The sequence below is a fragment of the Camarhynchus parvulus genome, chromosome 4 (genome assembly GCF_901933205.1).
Source record: "Camarhynchus parvulus chromosome 4, STF_HiC, whole genome shotgun sequence".
Classification (NCBI taxonomy): Eukaryota; Metazoa; Chordata; class Aves; order Passeriformes; family Thraupidae; genus Camarhynchus; species Camarhynchus parvulus.
Window position 1 is genome coordinate 31,179,492 of NC_044574.1, and position 18,568 is coordinate 31,198,059.

The 18,568-nt window shown below is 41.3% G+C and overlaps 1 protein-coding gene across 4 annotated transcripts in view; it reads left to right on the plus strand.

Annotated features, from left to right (window-relative positions):
• Nucleotides 1-12,395: 12,395 nt before the first annotated feature.
• FAT1 (FAT atypical cadherin 1) overlaps nucleotides 12,396-18,568 on the plus strand; it is a 102,847-nt gene continuing 96,674 nt past the window's right edge. For 3 of the 4 annotated variants that reach the window (XM_030947369.1, XM_030947370.1, XM_030947371.1), the window contains exon 1: nucleotides 12,396-12,875. The gene's annotated coding sequence lies outside the window, so the exon portion shown is untranslated. Of the gene's footprint in view, nucleotides 12,876-14,574; nucleotides 14,729-18,568 lie in introns of those variants that run through there. The other variant, XM_030947372.1, reaches the window with a different exon arrangement.

Sequence of the window (18,568 nt, forward strand, 5' to 3'; positions counted from 1 at the left end):
GTTTCAATACAGCACATGCAGAGGTTGAAGCTGAATAAGAAATTTTGTACTAATTTATTCCTTATGTAATTTACAGAAAATTCTGGTAAAGAAGGTCAATCAGAAGAACACAAATTTGTTTCTATGAACTTAGCTCATAGCCTAGAATTTTCAAGGAGTTTTAAAGGACAAAATTGCTCAGCAGAAAAATTAAATAAACAACTGGATATTAATGGGATCGGGGTGGGGATGTTGTGTTTTGTTTTCGGTGGGGGACAGCTTGTTTTTGTTTTAGGTTGTTTTAGTTTGGGGATTTTTTTGGCAAGAGAATCCAAAACATCACAGCTTTATTACTTTCCCATCTTTTTAATATCAAAGAAGTGCACATTGGTCCAAGTGGTTCTCGTTATGTGTTTGGAATATGATTGCAGAAAATCCCTTCATGGCAGTTCTTGCTTTGCAGGCCTTGGGGGATGTTTGGGAGGGCAGATGATCTTGGGACTATCTGATTTAAGAATCATCTCCTTCTACCTTAGTTACCAACAGAATAATATAAGAATGGTCTTAATGGATCCATCTGCCCAGTAGTCTGTGGTCTAACTGTGAACAATGGAGATGCCAAGGGAAGAACTTATTAGAATGAATTAAAAGAATTAATATCAGGCAACAGTTGAACAGGTGGGCCCACAGGGTTGTGAACAGTGGTACAAAGTCCAGCTGGAGGTCAGTCAGGATATACCTGAGAGACTGATACTGGGGCCATTGCTCTTTAACACGTTCATTAATGACCTGGTCATTCCTTACGTGAGGAGAGGTTGAGAACTGGGACTGCTCTGCCTGGAGAAGAGACAGCTCAGGGAGAATCTTATAAATGTGTGTAAATATAATATACGAGGGAAAGAAGATGAGGGAGACTAATGAAGTTACAAAAGGCAGTGGGCACAAAGTAAACACCTGAAGTGCCCTCTGAAAACAAGAAACACTTTTTTACTGTAAGAATTGTCAAACACTGGCATAGACTGCCCAAAGAGGTCATGGAATCTCCATGGTTGCAGATATTCAAGACTCAACTGCACACACTGCTGGACAATCAGCTGTAGCTTGCCCTGCCTGGCCAGGAGGGTTAGACCAGGTGATTTCACATACCCTTCCAACCACTCAGAGACTCTGTGTGATTCTGTGACAACAGAAATGTCTTGGGAAGAATATTAGTACAAGGTAAGCACATAAAGATATTTCTCCTGACCGTCTATCTTAGGAATCTCTTTAAGGCAGAAGCGGTGTTCTGATATTTAATAGAACAGTCATAAATTTCATAGGTTCCCAGAAAATTCTCTGTCTTTCTTTCTTCCACCATTCAAGCAATGATTATTTAACAGTCTGAAAAGGCACTAATTCCAACCTGCCTGCAGACTTGTAAGAACCACTCAATTTCAATATAGTATTTTTAACATTATCCCTGCAATCTGTAAGTATATTTACAGTAGAATACAATTTATATATGTGTATGGATGAGCTCAGGGGCAAATCACCATTTGCATTAACCTTTTGAACAAGGTAAATGCTTAACTTGTTATGGTACCTTTGGATAACAATTCCTAATATCTTAGATAAGAGCATGCTAGAAAGCAACATATAGGAAATCACACTTGCTTGCTGACATAGCCTGTTTATTTACTACATATATTTGTGTCAAGAACACTTAATCTACTAGATCCATTCAGGGTCTGTTATAGTAAAACCAAGCTTTATCTACCTGCAAGACTGCAAGATTTTTTAAATTTCTTAATTTGAGAAAATTTTCATGGAATCTAAAATATTCCCTAGGGATTATTACAGAGTAAGTTTTGAGTAATACCTTGAGGTGTAGGTGCTGAGAAGGCAGACAGTGTTTGATTTTTGCTCTTCACTTTTTTTGCTTTTTTTTGAATTATGTCACCCTTTAAGACTCCAGCCCCCAAACCATAAACCATCAGCAATAAATGATGTTATTACACTGCAATAGCACATTACCTTCCTAAATGATGGTTGTATGCTTTTCCAAAGCATGAGAGAAAAGGTTTTTATTAAAAGTCATTCACCATCTTCACTCTTACATAAAAACGTATAGAAACATGTAGTAGCTCCAATGTTGTCTCCCATAAATGTTAATTATTGTCGTTCTGACTTTCCTGAGTTATTTTTGGTGTCTCAATATTTCACAACTAATAATTTAGGTCAGGGCCCTTAGGTGCTTGAATATCAATAGCATTCAATGACATTTTGGCATTGAAGTAATTGTAATATATGACCTGGGCATGCTAATAAAAGGTGTTCTTTGTGTTTCTCTTTCTCACAAAATGAATATACTAGAGCCTTCTAACCACAAAGTGTTATTACAAAAATAAACACATTGAAATTGTGGAGTAAACAATGATTACATGATTTGTAAGATGGTAGTTACATAGACTCTTAGCACTGGATTTGGAGAGGGATCAATGATGTAGCATGGTTCCATGGTGAAAGGACTTATACTAGAAGGGTAGCTTTGCTACATTTTTTACTTTTCTTCTGCAAAGGAAATGCAGAAGAAAAACTGTAATGCTAAAGTGCCAATAGTATCAGACTCTATGCTACTGAAGGGCACTTATTTTATCTAATTATCCAATGAATTTAAAATTTCCATTCTTAAATCTTGCTATTTATAGTCAGCTAAAGAAAATACCCAAATTGTAAGTTTCCCTTGCCCAGATAACTTTCAATCCCACATGTTCCCTGAATACATTCACAAGTCTTGTATCATGCTCAAACATTTATTTCATCTGGGTTCAGTATTTCATGGCCACAGATCTAGGAAAAACAATGTAATGAGAGAGAATTAAGTAAAGCAGCGGGAACTGAGCTTCTCATTGTCATCTGGAAGGTAATGCAGTATAACACAATGAAAAATATTTCAAGGGACAGACATCCCTTATGCAGTTTCTGGGGTGAGGTGAAATAATCAAAGAAAGCAGGGGTTTGATTTTCTTAAAAAAAATAATTCCTGACACTTGAACTGCAAGGAGGAGCATAATTGTGTCTGTCTCTGTGCTATTGTGTCAGGATATATATTAACTACTGAAAGGGTCATCATAGCATTAAGAAGACAAACAAAATATTTCTTTAATAACTGGATGAACTGCATTTACAAATAAACTACGGAGGCCTCACTTAGACTAGAACATATTACATAGACCAGTTTAAAGAAATATTTCAATATCTTATTCAAACATGAAAAGGAAGTTAAATAAAGCTCAGTCATTGGCTAACTCTTTTTGTTTTTAATAATTCACTACTGGAAATCTTATAGTTGTCATCTCAACAAATAAATCATGAAAAGATTTTCCTTGGGCTTGTATGTGTCATTTTTCCCAAATTTACTTTAATCAAGAAACATTGATTTTTCTATGGTTTAAGACCATAATGAACATTTTTTGATCGTTAATTTCATTTAGGGTCTATTTCTGCAAATGGATTTTTCTCATGGAAAGAGCATTGTCCAGTAATAGATACAGAATTTCTCCTTACATTCAACCAGGTAACTTAAGGAAAGGATTCTTGTCTGTAATGATCTCCAAATAGTTTGAAAATCTCAAGTCCTTGATGTCCAAAGCAACACAGAGTAATGGCAGTACAGGCTTCACTCTATTGCTATTCCCCACTTATTTGCATTTTCAGAAAAAATTTTAGTCTTTTGATAAAGTCTCTAGAAGTATCCCTTTTTGTCTTCTGAAATGTTAAACATGTATAAAGCCTTTTTTTGCATCCTAAACACACAAAACTAGATTAATTCACAAACAAATTTCTTACAACCAGTGATGAGCTACCAAAAGGTCAGTATATTCAGTCACCACTGAAATGGACTACATTCAAACCAGTGACTTGGCTGTAAAAATTCCATTCTCACTCCCTGGAGTATCCTTCATCTCAGACAGCCTTTTTACTCTGTAATTATTTTTTTCCACTAAACTCTAAACTACTGAATGATGATTGGGAAAATACAGAAAATTTAACTTCTATATTTGATATTTCATCAAAATGCAGAAAAACTCTTCCATGATCAGAGCTTTCACTCTTCTGTGCAGTGACATTTGCAGTTAGAACACAATTGGAATAAATACAAAATAAGAAATACAGTCCACTGTGTTTGAAGATACTCTAGCAAACTATTTTAATCAAAATGGAAGAGAGAAGTCAGTGCTGCCAAATATTAAAAAGCACAAAATCTTCATAACATATTTTACAAATACAGTTAACATAATGCAATCAAGTAGTGCTCTGCTATAGCCACTGAAATTTAATTACATATAATCTTTTTTCAATGACCCTGCCTGATTGAAAACATTTTCATCAGACAGAAGTACAAAACCAAACAAAATTTTAATAAGTACTTTTATTTATGCAGTTAGATAGTTGTACAGCCCTTGTCACCACACAGACTAAGCAGTTTAACAATGTATTTTACTGTTTAAATCATGCAAGATGAGAAGACTTGAAGACAAGAAGGCAGCAATACAGTTTCACATAATGCAGTTTCTGCCTGCTGCCTCTGGTAATGAAAGAAGATAGCCAGAATATTTCAAGCAGTTCGGTAAAAAACTTATCTCCTTCCAGCACAAACATAGTTACTTACTGAATAAACAAACTTTTTCCATTGCTGGGAAAGTAGCAAGTCTTTTTCCAGTCTGCATTTTACTTCCATTTTGAAAAGGGCTATGAGAGCATTGTGGCAGTGGTTATTCTGACAAATAATCACTCAACTACTTTTGATTTCCTGACATACTTCTACCCTGACATGAAAGTAAAGGTGATGATAAATTCTTGCATTTATTTTATATGATTTTCTTTGAGTCACCAATTAAAAATGCTACTGTAAAAATGCTTCTAGCCAAACACATGCAATCCTTAGAATTGTTTCATTTGAACAGTGTCTTGATAATATAACACATAAAAAGGGAAGTGATGGGCTTTACAGCTCAAAAATGCTAAAAAAATCAGAATTCAGTGCATTTGCAGGAAGTTTCAAAACCAACACCTCCTGAAACAGAGAGGCCTCTTATTTATAATGAGGAAACACTTGATGAGATATTTTTCTGATCTCAGTTAGATTTTCAGAAAAAGTTCAAATGAAAGTGCAGTGGAGTGCCCTATTCCTGAACACTTATGGTGGTAACAGTAATAGGAGAGAAAACTAAGCAGGAAGAAAAGTCAATAACTTGAGAGCAGAGGAGTTATCATCAAAGCCAGCCTTCCATCGTGCACTCGGATTCCTATTACAGTTATAAAGTGATAAGTACACAGAAAAGTTGAGATAGACAGCATTAGCAGAAATATCCTTAAAACCTGTTGGAAAGGAAAGAGGGGTGGGGAAGAGAAGAGAGAAAATACAATACCAAGCACTGAAAAACAGGTTTAGGTATGTCTTCTTCAAAATCATTTTATTTTATACAATGCTTTGAAAATGACAAATTTAAAGTAATATTTTTCCTTATTACCTTGCTTTATTGGACTGATGTTGATTTACTGAAATATATTTTATTATTATTATTAATTAACCAGATTCTGTTGAATAAAATACATGTGGAAGTATTATTTCTTCCAGATTTTGGGCAGCACAGCAGCACTGTGATTTATTTGGAATATTGTGATAGGCCTGGTAGAGTATTTGACTCATCAGCCTTGAATAATTTATCTAATGCTTCTTCCACAGGTCTGAAAAATTCCATCTGTGCAAGATGCATACAGATGAATGAATCACCACAAGAATTTATTACTGGTTACATCTGCTTTCAAGGTACAAATAGACCTAATTACATTGGCTAGTTGAAATATCTGCATGAAACCTGCAAAAAATTCCCTGCTACAATGCTAAGTTCAAACAACTGAATGCCAGCTCTGCAGCTCACACAGTACCTTTTCTGAAAGTGAAAATATTTCCTACTCCCTCTCTCAGGAAACTCATCTGTTGAACTCTACCCAGTCTACCTCACCAATCTAACTTTCTTCTTTCTGCTCCCTAGGTAAGACCCTCTTGGCAGATATATCTTTCTCTGTAGTTTGGACTAAAACAAGGACAATTTTTTCTGAACTTAAAAAACTGCTAAGGAGTTGTGTTTAGGTGGCATGCAAGTTTTATTGCACAGCTTCAGCTTCCAAGACACTAGCTTTATAAAGATTGTCAATATAAAATAATAGTACAGTAGAATTTTATTTTAAGGGCAATTCATGCCTGAAGGCATGCTCTGTAACTCGCTGTGGGTAAGCAATGATGTTGCAATTACAAACAGAAAAGGACAGAATATATATCTGGTGGCTGACACACTTATGATGTGAAAATGGGATACATTGATATTGATTCTTAGTTAGGTCCTATTTTGATATATGCATTTATTTAACAGACATTGCCCTTTATGTGATCCCATTTATATGAGGGAATTTTTCCATGCATTCAAAGGGATACAATATTGGGCTGAATGAACATTTCTATGACATTCATTATTTGGCTAATTTAAATAGTAATAGCCTATCTGATGTGCCATACGAGTACTAAAGATAGTATAGAGTACTAGAAATAGCATAAACTAGAACTTAAATATGGCATAGCTTTATTATGGAAGATGATGTGTTATATTATCTTAGACATTCTGTGAGGCTTTTAATGATCTAGCTATTTAAAATACAGAACTTTGGGAAAAAAAAGAAATAGTCAAGTAGGCAGCAAATTATATTCTCTTTCTTCATTATGAAAGAGAGACAGAAGGTTAATGTGTGCTGAAATATAAGAGAAAAAAAAACTGGTTGTCAAGTCCTATTGAGTAATACAGAGCATAGGAGACAACAGATAATTTTTATACAGAATATACATATTCATCCTTTTATTTGGAAATTTTGTTTTGGCAACACAATTCCTTTGCATATACCCGAAAAGAAATTACACTGCTCTATGACAAGAATTGTGATGGAAAGCCAAGTCAGGTAGAGTGGATAGACCAAGACCTTTTTCTTACACAGAGCTGCCAAAAACGGATAGTAAATTACCTTCAAATACAGGAAAAGTAGATTTTATTAGCCTTTAAAATTGAGCAGTTGACTTAATGGTGCCTAGGCAAGACAGAAAACAAATAAAAAGAGTTCATAAAAGATTCTTTCTCTGCCCATTGTGCTCTTGTCTCAAGGAGAAGTTCTTGTTTCTTGTGCTGGATTTATTTCAGCTGGAGGAGCAATGTTTCAAGAAGTAGAGAACTGCCCCCTAGTACTCCTGAAGCCATTATTCTTTCCATGACTTACGACGGGTAACTGTGTATCCTTTGGATAAACCATTCTTACAGCAGAGACTCTCTTCTTCTTGCTGTGACACTGTGCTTGAACTAGACAGCTAAAAGGAAAGGGGACTGGTCCTGCTGAGCACCTTCTTTTTGTTCCTTAAACACTTGGGCACTTCCAAGATCCAATAGCCTTTCATTGAACTCAGATTATTTTCATTGATTTAAATTGGATTTTGATTAATAACTTAGAGAAGAACACCATATAAACAAAGGAAGAATGGATTTTTCCACATATACACTCTTTCTGGACCAGACAACTCAGTTTACAGTAGATAGGATATCATATGGAATGGGAATTTCTAGTTAGGAGAGTCCTCTCTTACACTGGATGAAATAATATTCCCAAACACATTGAACTTTAGAAACTGGATGCACATACACAAAGCTTAATCAGAAATTAATCGTAATATTAGTAAAATGGGATAAAAACTACCAGTAAAGACCTGGAATCTTAATCTTGATTAAATCTAAGGGCTCTTAGCTGTATGTCCAGATTAATTGTAGCAGAAGAATCACATATAATATTCTATTCTGTGGAAAAACATTGACAGCGATGACAGAAAACAGCTACCTTTCTATCCGCTTTTCAAAATTCTGAAGTCATCTAGGTTTCTAATTATTTGGATTTGCAAATCCTGAACCAAACCTTAACCTAAGATTAATTAAATTTGGACGAATAAGATATCTAGTCTTAAAAAAGCATGAAGTTTATGACATGGTAGATGCCAGCACATTTAAAATCTCTTTGAGACACACAGTAAACTGAAGTCAATTGGATTCTAGATGTACATACTATATATTTTAATGCTATGGATTTATAAGCTGTAAGTCTACAGCTAGTCTATTAAAAAGGACTGATGGCCAAAATAAAAGACATGATGACTTGGTCTCAGTAGAGACCTATGCATTTCCTTTTCCTTAAAACCTGGAGAATTTTGAAGATATGCAGAGTATTACGATCCACCATTTATCATCCTATGCTAAATTAAAGCCATCCTACCAACCAAGGAACTTTAGGTAAATCCATTGCTTATGCAGAGTCCAAAATAATTTCAGATGTTTATGACTACCAGTCAGTTTGTTTCTCTACTTTTCTCCATAGTTCTTCACACCCTAATTTTGGAATTAGGAGCAGATTTTTTTTTAGGACCAAAATATTTTAATTTTTTTCCTCTGTTGCATTGCTCCAGGTTTTCTTTACTACTGCATATATGCGTATTTAACACATATGCACAAATAGTTGTAGATTGTAGGTTTTATGATTGAGTAACCTCAGTAAACTCCTCTTCAGGTTCACAGGGCACACAATAGATTGTCAAGTAGCTGAGATTGCTTAGCATTTCATTATACCAAAGCTGATATATGACTATTATTTTGACATTGCTGCCTTGGAAGTCTTGAATAGCACTGTGAAAGAATACCTAATCAAATAGTGAGTGATATTTTACGCAGTAATAATTCTCTAGGGTAAAAGAAAGTCAATAAAAATAATTAAAATATGAAAAGTTAAATATCCTTGCACAAATTCTGTCAGATAAAAAGATGTAATCCTAAAGAGTTTCAGGGGTTTTAAAAAAGTTTGGTTTAGGCAAGAAAATGTCAGCACTCTCTCAAATGTGTATTTCATAGAACTTGCCCCCCTTCCCCTCTGTAAATGGCAGATGGGGGGAAGGGAAATAGACATTTGTAGTTCAACCCAAGTTTTCAAAGAGTAGACAAGAACAGCCAGAAAGACAGAATTAGTTTTTATTGCCCAGGTCTGCATTTACTAGACAGGAAACAAAGTAGAGTGGTAAAGGAGTATATACCCTTGACTACAGGCCAGGGGAAGGATAATTATGAAGTTTTGGGAAGTTGTTTTGTTTTGCTTTCCAAAGGCTACAACTAATTGAGATCTGGGGAGTTCTTCCTAAGACCAGAAGAGGAAAAGGAGAACAACCAGACCAGAAGTGTTACCAAACAGCCTCCTCCTCGTATAAATGCATTTCAGATGGAGTACAGGTTTTGTGCTGGCCTTTTGTACTGTACAGAATTTGGTTCTTACTGTAAAACCAATCAGGTCAGTTCATATTTAACTGGCAAAGAACTCACTGGAAACTGTGTCTGACCTCTTTCCTGAAAAGATGCTTTTGCCCTCTGTCACAGACAATCAATGTTTATGGCCCCTTTATTGCCCCTGAGTCACAGGCTGTTTTGTGTTCAAAAGTGCTTTTTTTTTTTTTGTAGCTGCACTTTGTATAGCAATTGCAAGTGGTTTACCCTCACAGAAACCAAGAGAGAGTTATCCTTGCCTTGGCCATCTCTGAGCCGGTGCAATTCAAAGTGCCAGTTTTGATCTTCAAACGTTTGTGCAGCTGGAGTTCCAACAACTTAAAATTATCTTCTCTTTAACAAAATGGGAGCTGAGAAATCAGTCCAAAGTACTTCAGATATCATTCCCCAAGTGCATACCTTGGGCTGGGAGCAGGAAAATTTCTCTGGAGGACACTTGAGTTTGGTGTTTACTTCCGATTTCACCAAGTTAACTATCAGCTCCTCTTTGTTAAATATGTAGCAAACAAGAGTTGAAGTCTGCTAGGTTTTGAGATACATTAGTGAGAACAGTGTTAGTGCCATAATGCCTTAGAAGAAGATGGTAATGGCTATGATTATGATTACATGAAAATGTAATTTCTATTTCAGTGTTTGGGAAATTCCTAAGTTGAAGGATTCATATTTCTCTTGAAAGAAAACAGTTGAGTACACATAAGTCTTTTTTTTTTAATTGACAGCTGAGCTGAAACTTGTTTCATCTTAAGAAGTTTGATAAGGACAGACGAATGTTAATACATGACAGGGAGAACCAAACATATTTTGCTACAATGGTTATAAGATTGGAAGACTTTCAGCAATGTGGATGGTGTCCTACACACCCAAATGTGATTTCAAGTACTGTCTTTAGTACCTTTCCTATAGGTTAGCAAAATATAACAGAATATATGGATTTTCTTTGGGATAACATATCACAAAGATACCCTTTCTCATTATAGTGAAAGTAAAGTATAATTATAACAGGTTTATTGACTCTATTTCCAAGAAAAAAAATTAAAGGCCAGAGAAAACACAAAATGAAAATAGAATATTCAGTAAGTATCAAAATGGCTTTGTCAATATTATTTAAGATGTTAGAAACCTGTTTTAGAAGGTAAACCTATCTATATCAAGCAGATTTATGAATATACTTGCCTGGACATCATGGTTCCATGACTTTACCTGAAGTGATTAGCACCATTACCCACTATTGGAGAAGGATGGCACATCCCTTTACTCTTCTTCTCAGGTTCTTTCTGTCAGCATAGCATGTCTGGTAGGAGATCCAAATCAGAAGCCTCTAATTTTTTGTTACCTTTACCGGATACTCTTCACAGATGTTCCTGTCCAACTTACAAGAGGTTGTTGCAATTCTACCACTTCTCCAGGCATTAAGAATTAAAGTTTAGACAAAAATGTAAGCAATCTGTGGTCCTGACCTTTTGTTACTTAACTCAGCAATCAACCACAATATGGTAATGAATCTGAAAGGTAGGAAATTTCATACTCCAAAATTAGAAAATATTTGCAACTGTAGGGAGTAGAAGTGTGGTTTACATTTGTTTCTAGCCCTTAGCTATAATGGTCTAAAGTGTTTCCCTTTTAGTCCTTTTCTGGAATGCTATTTTCAATGCAGTTTATTTTATGCAACTCACTTTGAAGCAGTTCTCACAGAAGAAAAGGTCATTTGGCCCAGTGGCACTTGGATAAGGACTCAGTATAATTCCATTTAGGGTCTTTAGAAAGAAGATGAGATGCTAAATAAATCAGTCAGCTGGGTCTGTTGTGGAAATCCATAAGGACAGAGAATTTTGACATTAAACTTTCCAGAGGTTTGCTCAAAGTGAACATTCCTAGACTGAAATGGCATGTATGCACTATTTGGAAATGTACTTTATATACTGCAGTTTGTATCTGCTCTTCCTATCCTAGAATCCTGCATGATCATTTGGCTGATAGATTTTAGCGGTGTATCTTATAGGAAATAATGATCCAATGTCTTCAGAAGGCAATTTGACTTCTGGAAGAAGGCCATGACTTTAAGGTCCTTAGGGATAAATCATTTAGAAAAAGAATATTTTACCTTGTGAGAATCTCAGAGTGCTTTACAAATTTACTGTTACACTATGTCTCTCAGAAAAAATAACTTTTAAAGCATTTTCTGTAGTTTTTCCAAAATTTCATAAACCACACCATTCAGGACCTTCTGAGGCTGCTCCTTTCAGCTGATCCTTGCCACTAGGCAGTGCGGCATCTCCTGAACTTTGTCGAGGAAGAGTAATTGGTTGGGGATGACTTTGGATGAGGGAGAACCTCATTATAAATATATCTTGCTTGCTTGTGATGCATTATTTTAGAGAAGGAGCTGTCATTCTGCACTTTTTTTTTTTTTTTTTGCTGTGCTTTGAGAAATACACCTCCCTTGAAGAAAAGAGAAAGGAAAAAGAAGAAGAAGAAAAGGGAGGGAAATAAAAAAAGGGAGAGGAGGGGAGGGGAGGGGAGGAGAGGACTATTCTTGACTTAATGTGGCCAGGAGAGTGGGAAATTCCCCTGCTTGGCCCGCTCGGAGCCTCCCGGTTGAGCTGGCGGCTGTGCCCCGCCGAGAAGAAGCCGCCGGGCGCTGCTCGGGGCGCCCGCAGCGTGCGGCGGGGGCAGCGCGGTCCCGCCGAGTCGAGCGGCGCTGCGGCGGCGGAGCCAGCGGGGCCTCCAAGCGGCGGCGGCCGCGGAGAGTCGGGGCGGCGGGGCCGTGCCGGGCACTGCGCGGCGACTCACCTGCGGGAGGGCGGCCGCGGCCCCGGTGCGCGCCGGAGACCCCGCGCGGAGCCGCGCAGAGCTGCGCGCTGCTTCTTCTCACCGCTGACTGCAGCGGCGAGGGCAGGGAGGGGGTGGTGCTGCCGTGAGCAGGGTCCGAGGGGGACGGACAGAGTGCGAAAGAAGACGGAGAGAGGGAGGGAAAGAGAGAGAGAGGGAGGGAAGGAGGGAGGGAGGGAGGCGGGGGAAGGAGAGAGAGAGGGAGGGAAGGAGTCGGCGGTCCGGCGCAGCGTCTCCACTCTCACTCTCTCCGCTGCTGTAACTCCTCAACTGTGCCCGTTCTTTGCCTGGACATGTCTTAAGAAAGTTGGATCTCTCCCTCCCTCTCGCCTTTATTCTTCTTCTTTTTTTTTTTTTTTTTTTTTTTTTCTTCTTCTTCTCCCACACCCTGTGTATTTTTCCTTCCCCCCTCGTTCAAGTTTCAAGCAGCGGATGGGTCGGAGCCGACATGCCGCGCTGTGGCGGCGGGGCCGGGCGCCGCGCTGGCTGCGCGCCGGGGCCGCGCTGAGCGCCAGGGCCACCGCGGGGTTCACGCTCTAGAGGCGTGTGGGCACCGGAGCATTGCTCGTGCTTTCTCCAGAGGACAAAAAAGAAAGCGGGAGGAGGAAACGTGCGGACATGAACTGAGCTGGAGCGGACTTTGTGAGAAGAGTGCCGAGTCCAGCTGGTCTGGTGAGTTCTTTGTTTAATGAGTTTATTATTATCAGCAGGGTGCTGAGAGGGATGATTCCCATGAGAGTTCTAGTGCTCTTAATTTTTGCGTTACTGAAAACAGTAGGGTCTGTGATTCAACCCGTGGTTTTTAACTGTGTAGACTCTGTATGTTTATGTATATATCTGTACATGTATATATACCCGCACATCGACTCTGTGCAAAGCTACGTGTACCTTGGAGCGGAGGTACCCAAGGTTTACCGCCCCCTTCACGGGGACAGCGAGGCTCAAGTTTCCCGACCCGGATCCCCGCAGCCGGAGCCGGGCTCGCCGCTCCGGGCACGGTTGTGCTCCCTTCGGCGGAGCCGGGGCTGGCAGCCGTGCCCGCCGCCCGTGCGCTGTGGCGCGGCGCCCCCTGCCCGGCCGCCGCGGAACTGCACCGCCGCCGCCGCGGCTGCCGGGGGCAGCCGGGCCGGGGCCGGGGGCTGCAGGGCCGGCCCGGGGAGGGGGCGCGGGCCCTACGGGGCGGAGCCGCCCGGCCGCGGGTTGGTGACCCTGAAGGCCAGCGCTTTCTGACGGGGTTGGTTCCTCCTGACCTGCAGTCCTGGGCGCATGAGGCTGTGGTTGGAGGGGGCTCCCTCCGCCGCTGGCTGTATTTATTTATGTGGCTAATAAAAGACTTGGCGGGGCTAATGCGTGGTAAACGCGCCCCCGCTGGCGGCTCCTACCTGCAACCCGGCTTCGTCGTGAGTCCGCTGGGACAATTCCCCAGACAAACATTTGATAGTTATTAAGTGTGATCCCTTATTAATGAGCAGGGAATCCTTCAAGGACTGTTTCGGAGTATTAATCTTTAACGGAGGGCTGACAGACTGCCAGATATCCCTTCAGCATGAATCCGGCATTTTCCCCTTGAGGGTACGGATTGGTAGCCCATACCGTCTCCGCGGGCCGCAGGGTGGTCGCCGCTGCGCTCCCCCCGCTGTATACCCGGCTCCGCGCTCCCTCTCACTGCTGCTGCTTTTCCCGACGCCGGAACAGGGCGCCGTTCCTTACAGCGGTGCCGGGGAACCGCAGGAGACGCCAGTGGCTTTTGGCCTCTGCTGAGACCTCCCTGCTCCGCCCGGCCGTTCAGCGGCGGCTCGCCCAGCCCAGCCGAGGTGGGGAGGCGTGAGCCCAAGCCCGCCGGCGCGCTCCGGGGGCGGCAGCCCGGCCGCCTGTGGGAAGGGCAGCGGTTGCCGAGGCGCTGCGGTCGCCGCTGGGCGCTCCAGGGTACCAGCGGTGCGGGCGGGCACCACGGGACTTGTCCGGGCCACCCGCTATTCCTCGGACAGCAGAGGACCGCGTGTTCCCGCGGGCTCTGACGGTCTCCCTTGCCATCCCCGTAAGACACCCCCGGCAGCAGCTTTCCGAAGTTTCTGAGTAGCCTTTCCGGGGGAAAACTTCGCCGTACGCGAAGTCGCCCCCGTCCCTAGACCGGCACCCGATTCCCTGCCGCTCCCGTCGTGCAGGAGCGGGGCGGAGGTGAGGCGTTCCCCCAGCCTCGGGCCACCGGGAGGAACAGCTCGTGCTTGTGGTTCGCCCTTCCCCCGCTGCTCTGTTCCGCGGCCCGTCCTTCCACGGCGGGGCCGGGCAGGGGTGCGAGGGCTGCCGCCGCTCCAGCCGCGCGCCGCAGAAACGAGTTCCGGAGGGGCGGCCGTCCAGCGCCGCGGAGGAATCCGGCGGCGGGGGGCGCCGCGGCCCGCAGGGGGCGGGGAGGCACCGGCGAGGCGCGCTGGTGGCCGGGGAAGAAAGGGGGAGCGGCGCGGCGGGCACCGTGCGGGGCTGGCCCCGGCCCGCGCCCTCTCCCGCAGGCAGCGAGCCGCACAGAGGTGAGCGCTGGGCCGGCCGGAAAGTTGGGAGAAGTTTTGGCCGTGGGGGAGGGCGGCGGGCGGCGCGGACCCCTTGGGAAGTTGAACTCCGAGGCGAGGCCGGGACGGGGGCGAGCGGCCGCCTCGTGCTGCGGCCCCGCTGGGGCAGGCTGCGAGCGGCGCCGGCCCTTGCCCTGCTCCCCGCCCCGCCGGAGGGGCCGCCGCGCATCGCGGGCCCCGGCGCCCCGTTCCCCCCGCGGCTGGCGGCGGCCGGCCGGGCTGCAGCTGGGGCCGCACTGCTCGGAGAGCCGGCAGGACTTCAGCGGGCAGGTTCCGCCTGAGCTGGGCAGAGGAAAAGAGCTGGCGGTAGTGCTTTTCCCTGAGGCAAGGTGTCTGAGTGCGTCTGATGGGCCATTGCAAACTTCATTCCCGGGTGAGCCGGCAGGGGCGGTTCGCGGCGGGTGAGAAGTACCTTAGGATGAATTTCTTCCTTTGTTCGCACTTCCACACCGCGTCCCTCGTTGCGTTCCTCGCCGGATTGCTCCGAAAGGTAAAGGGCAGTGCCTGCCAGGACCCGGGGCTTGGCAGCGGCTCCCCGGGAGACCCCGGCTGCTGCTGGGCTTCTGCTGCTTCTTTTATTCTTCTTTAGGGCAGCTGGAGCAGAACAAAGTTATGTTTGAAAGATGCACTTTTTAATCTTTCTCGTCAGTAAGCGACGCCGTGTTTTACCGCTGTTAGTATTCCCCTGTTGAAAACTTTTTTTCGGAAGAGCATTAATAAGTTTAAGAATTGCTGCCTTCTAGGAGCAGGTTTTCCTGCGGTTTAAATACTTGCATACAAGTTGTTCCTAGGGAGTGGCATAGGAAATACTACCTGTATTCTTTTACCACCTCTGCTGTCTCTATGTAAAAGAAAAGAAAAGAACGTTGTATTTCCTATTTGCTTTTCTAACCGTGTGGAAGTAATTCCACAGTATTTAGTGAGTAAATATCTTACTTGCACACTGTAAACTATTTTAAAAGTTTTTGTTTTATTCACTATGAAATCCTAAAATCTCGTTTAGGAGAATGAAAGGTGTGCCTTAGTAGTCATCCCAGAAGAATTATGGTCTGTTTTTTTTAATTAAGCATGCTTAAGAACTTTGCATGGGTAAGTTAAGTCTGCTATCAGTTCAAGAAAACAAGTATAAAATGGTTTTAAACTCTCGAAGATTTGCTTCTTTTTTTTTTAAGTTTAAAACTGAATTCAAAATCAGCAGAACTATTTTTGTTATCACAAATTTTAGAGTTTCATGCTGAATTTCAATCAAAGTGTTATTCACAGAGATTGGAGGTCTGCTTTTCCTTGAACAGCTGCTGAGTTCACATTAGATACACCAGTAAGTAACTGCCTACAGATAAACAGTTGCAATTCTCCATGTGAATCCTTGTTTCATTCTGGTTTCAGAATCTTTGCCTGCTGCTGGAGTATAGCTGCTGCGTTTTCCTTTTAACAGTTAATATCTTGAAAACATAAATCAGAGTATCTCATGAGATTAGCTCATGATGTGGGGAATACAAACATAAAATTTACTGGACTTTAGTCACAAGTTGAAACTGTTATGTTAATCTCTGCGACAACGTACATTTTTTGAATAACTCACCAGCTTTACTAAAGTAACACTACCATACACTCTCATCATGTGTTAATTTTCTGAATACCAAAACAGACACCTTCCCCTTCTGAAAAGCAAAAGACACTGTAAATTGGTTTGATTGGAAAGTTATGCTTGCTGAAACAGCTAATCCTGGTATTTCTTTTTCCCATCAGACTACATGAATAATTCCTTTTAAACAATTGAAAGGGTAGGTGTAACCACAATTAGTGCAGCTTGCAGTGTCTCACGATCTCTCATGGACTGCTACACTAGAAATCCTGTCATGACCGTTTAGTTTCACAGTGCGTTTCTGTCAGACAGCATCAGTTGGGTGTGCTGATCAAAACTGACCTTTATGGTAAATAAACATGGTTAATGTTTTGCTTGGTAGGTAGGTTATTCTGGATTTAATTGGTAGAGCTTGCATGTAGAAAAAGAATAGCAATGAGACTAAGACTACTTGGGTGTATTGCCTGATTTGCCTGGTAGTTCTTCTACCTGTGACTTCCATTGGTGGAGGAGTAGATATCTCAGTGTATGCTTCCTATAGATACCTTGTGTGTCTGTGTATGGTAAGTTGGTTCAATGTATCTATGATAAGCAAGATAAGTTTGGTTTGGTCTTTTTTTTTGCTTGCTTGACATTGAAATTGTTCTTTACTAAATTTTGTATTTTTTGCTTAAAACTTTCAAATCTCAAACTACAAACTTTGAAATCTAAATACTGTAAACTTTGTGCTAGGAGAAACAGTCTGTCTTGTGACTGGTATCTTATCCAGTCATCTTAATTTGTAACTTATCAATTTGAGCTCTGCTTGCTCCAAAATTATGCTTAGACCTGTAATGTAAAGATAGTTCATATTTCTAAGTTGCATTAATACTTTTTTCCATGTACAAATTATGTTAATGTTTTAATACGTTAATAGTTTTGATGATGTTCTAACTAATTAGTAAAACTGTCTTACATATCCCAGTGCTGAATTTGCATATAAATAAAAATGACCTGGATATGCATAGAAATAAAAATTATCTGAATAATAATTTCCAGATAGGAAATCACAGTTTGTTTGAAAGTAGCTTTTCAGAATAATATGGTGTGCACTTATGAGGTTAGGGGTGTGATGTTTTGTTAAGCAAACTGTTGCCTTGTGTATTGAACATGGATACAGAAAATCCTAAACTGGTCGGATTCCAAAGATAATAAAATTTTAGGAGTTCAAAGTGTAGCCTTTGGCTAAAATGTTTCTGAAATTCAGTCATTTTGGCACGCTGTAATGAGCCATCTGAGTTTATATCTAACACATTATCACTTTATCTTAATGCTTTCATACTTTCTCTTAGTAGTTAATAGTTTTTTTATAACTGGAGCTGCTTAATACTTTAGATATTTTCCAAGAATATACTATGTTGATTTTTGGATAATCTGAGTCAATGTTTTTAATTTCTAGTAACTGTGTAAATTGTGACAAGATGGAAATAGTGTTATGTAAAAGAAATTGCTAACTTTTTATCTGATGTGGTTAAGTGTTCACTTGAGAGATACTTTTGCATTCTTGTTTGTAACTCAGCGAGCCATAGGGGTTACTGCTGGGGAGTGGATTCTCTTGCTGGTGGTTGTGTTATTGTTTGTAATGGGCTGCCTGTTGCTGGTTCTGAGCAGACTTGAAGTTGCTACAGAAGAGCAGCAAAAAGTGCTCAAGGTATTATGGCACGGAAAAATATTTGCAGTAATAGTAAAACCTACCCATGTGTTCAACTTTGAATATTAATGAGAAGTTTGGATATCTTAATGCATCTTACTGTGGTACGTGTCCGGTCTAATGTGCCTGAGATGCGAGCAGCAAAGGATAAGAGATACAAACAGATACACTGTTTTACATTATAAATCCACCAGTTCAAATAGCTTGCTGCCAAACATAAGCATAGGCAGTGAGTTACGTGCTGCAGCATCAGAAGTAAAGCCAGGTTTTGGACTTCAGTATAAATTAAAAATAATAATAATAAAAAATCCTAGTGTAACTGAGGGAGAAAACAGGGAAGCATCTGATCAGATCAACATAAAATTTGATTATTGAGTAATAGATCATTGGTAATAGATGGCTTCCAAAATTCCAGCAAGATGGAGGAAAAGCTGGGTTTGTTGATTGCTTAAAAATGATGTTTTAAGCAATCTTCTTAACATTGCCTTTTAGGCCAGTCTGGTGGCATTTTAAAATTTTCAGAGTT